The 2870-nt window shown below is 46.2% G+C and overlaps 1 pseudogene; it reads left to right on the top strand.

The window, feature by feature from the left end:
- Positions 1-2316: 2316 nt before the first annotated feature.
- Positions 2317-2425, top strand: LOC122131998 (annotated as a pseudogene).
- The last annotated feature ends 445 nt before the right edge of the window (positions 2426-2870 follow it).

The following is a 2870-nucleotide window of genomic DNA, read 5'->3' as shown; positions in this document are numbered from 1 at the left end:
TTACATTCCTATTCAGAAGTTCAGCCATTCACGTACTAGACTGTGGAATACTGCACTCTGAAAGTTAACTCTTGGTGCAGTTGGAGTCTAGATGTGCATGTTCACCGATCTCTGATGAAGATGTGGCCAGAATGTTAAGTGTATGTAAAACAGACTGCCATTATGTGCTTTGGTATGGAGAGAAAGACCATCGCTGATATGTGACAACGGCTCCATTTGCAACAACTGCTACTGTGTTATTATTTGTGTTCTGCTTTCTGGAATACCTCTTAGCAACAAAAGAGGCAATTGATTACACATCCACAATGATCTTGCTTATGTTCTCAGGTCCAGAGAAGCTGTCAACACACACACACACACACACACACACACACCATGGAAACACATGTTCTGCTGTGAAAGCGGAGCCCCAGACACCTCAGTGTTAGGGGGAAAGTGTGTTTGCCCTACTCGTGTTGAATTTGATATGGCACCATCATCCCAACAGGCCAGCCCATGGAGACAGCATAAGCTGCAACAGCTCACGCCAATCCATTTTACCTGGGTCTGTGCCAAACCCGGTCAGCAGACAGAGCTGCTGTCTGTCTGCGTGTCTGTCTGCGTGTCTGTCTGCGTGTCTGTCTGCGTGCAAACTTGTGTGCTCCGGGTCTGTCCGGCTCAGCCAGTGTCTCCAGTGCTCAGTACATGTGTGGAATGCAGGGCCTCTGATAAAACAGGTGGCCCTTTCAGAGACAGAGGGGAACTCAGTTGTTGTTGGACACACGGCAGAGAGAAGAGGAGGTCAGTGTGTGTGTGTGTGTGTGTGTGTGTGTATATTATATATATGGGTGTGTGTGTGCGCATGTATAAGAAGGAGAACATTTGTGCATTTACGTCTGTGATATCAAGCATGTAAGTGTGATGTGAACGATGAGACTTAATGATGAGATTTAAACCAAGTGTCCATCTCTTTCATTCTACATCACGTCTGCTGCTGTGACACCTGACTTCACTGTGGGGGATCAACAAAGGCCATCTTATCTTTATGAGACAAGGAAAACTGCCCATCACAACAGACAACAACAACAACAGACAACGACAACAACAGACAACTACAGCAGCAGCAGAAGCATCTGCTACCAGTCGGCCACCAAGTGCACTGCAAACAACTGCCACTGTGGTGGAGAGAGAGGAGCGCAGTGAGAGTTGGACCGGAAGGCATGAGGAGGGAGAAAAAAAAAACAGAGCAATGGCAGAGGATGGCTCTCTCTCGCACACACACACACACACACACACACACACAGAGAGGAGCTGGTCTGTGCTGTTTATGATGACCTGGATCTGGGCTCTCCCCGATGGCCCCTTACACGTGGAGAGTAATGCGCTCGGACACTAACTCAACCCTGAAGAAGGACAAAGGAGAGGGAGGGGGGAGGGAGGAAGTTAGAGAAAGTGGGGCGTGAGAGTGTGTCAAAGAAAGGTAGAGAGTGTTTGAGGAAGGGTAAGAGAAGGAGAGGTAGAGAAAGAGAAAGTAGTAGAGAGCAGGTACAGAAAAGGGTAAAAAATAGAGGGAGTGATGGAGACCGATGTAAAAAAAAGAAATAAAGGGTTTTTCAGTGAGGAATGACAGGTGGGGAGCCAATATAACACACCTACACAGAGCTGATCCAGACTCAGTCTCCTCAGGATGTCTTACCATGGCAACAGCTAAAACTGCACACCTCTTTGGAGAGGTGTCTGTTTCTGAATCCGTACTTAGGACCTCTGTAGTCTGAAGTAACTGAAGGGCTGTTCTAGTATGTGTATCACCACAGGTTGTCCGCTCAGAACAAAGATCCCAATGTTTCTTTAAAGCACATACACACACACGCCACTCACACCGTGTTAGGAAGTCATGGTTTCTATAATGATAAGAAGACACAGTAGAAATATGACGCTTAATACTTAGTATCACCAGGATGTCAATAACAATTGTGGAACTGAGTACAGTACCGACTACTGAATTACAATAAATAATTAATAGTAAATATGGAGGCCTATATTACACATAGTTCGGGCTGGAATGTAGCGCTGTCCCTTAAAGAGTGGACGAGTTACTATGCTGCAGTGTAACCATTGCGTAATGAAGTTACATTAACTACTCGTTCAATTGCTGAACAATTAATCTCACCAGGTAACAGAAGACTGTAAATATGAGTGACAAATGACAATGTCACAACACGTCACCAGCACCCAAGCTAGTTAATAGTTATGTCGTGGCCATCATAACCACTAGACAGGGTAACATTGCGTGGTTACACAGAATGAGGAAATACAATGCTATGACAAATGATAATAGCTTACAGCCATACCACACTGAGCCCGCCCGATCTTGGAAGCTAAGCAGTGCTGGGCCTGGTTAGTACTTGGATGGGAGACCGACTGGGAATACCAGGTGCTGTAAACTGAAGCTGGGTGGGCCAATCCCTCGCACAGTGGATTTACTGGATTACTGAAACATCGAGAACAAGTGGATACCAAATCCGGTGGGAACTCCCTATCGATGTCCTATGCTCCAGTATGGAGTGAGAAGGCCAACAACAGACAATGATAATGAAGCTAAAACATAAAAAATAAAAAACCACAATATCAGAATAATACCAAACTCTCATAGACGCACAGCAACAGCGAAATACACAGCGTACACACCAGGCCCAAAATGAACTGTCCACCCAACTCGGTCTTGCGTGAGATCTGACAATGCTCGTCAAGCTCCGACCCCTTCTGACCAACAGGGGTGGGTCCAGCTTTGCAGTGGTGACGGGACAAGGTGACTGACAGGTCAAGAGGGGTATTCCGATTTCCCGTTATAGCTTATCGGTGAAACTGAAAACTGTCTCGTCACCTTCTGT

The sequence above is a fragment of the Clupea harengus genome, unplaced genomic scaffold (assembly GCF_900700415.2).
Source record: "Clupea harengus unplaced genomic scaffold, Ch_v2.0.2, whole genome shotgun sequence".
NCBI lineage: Eukaryota > Metazoa > Chordata > Actinopteri > Clupeiformes > Clupeidae > Clupea > Clupea harengus.
This window is presented reverse-complemented; position numbering and strand designations above follow the sequence as displayed.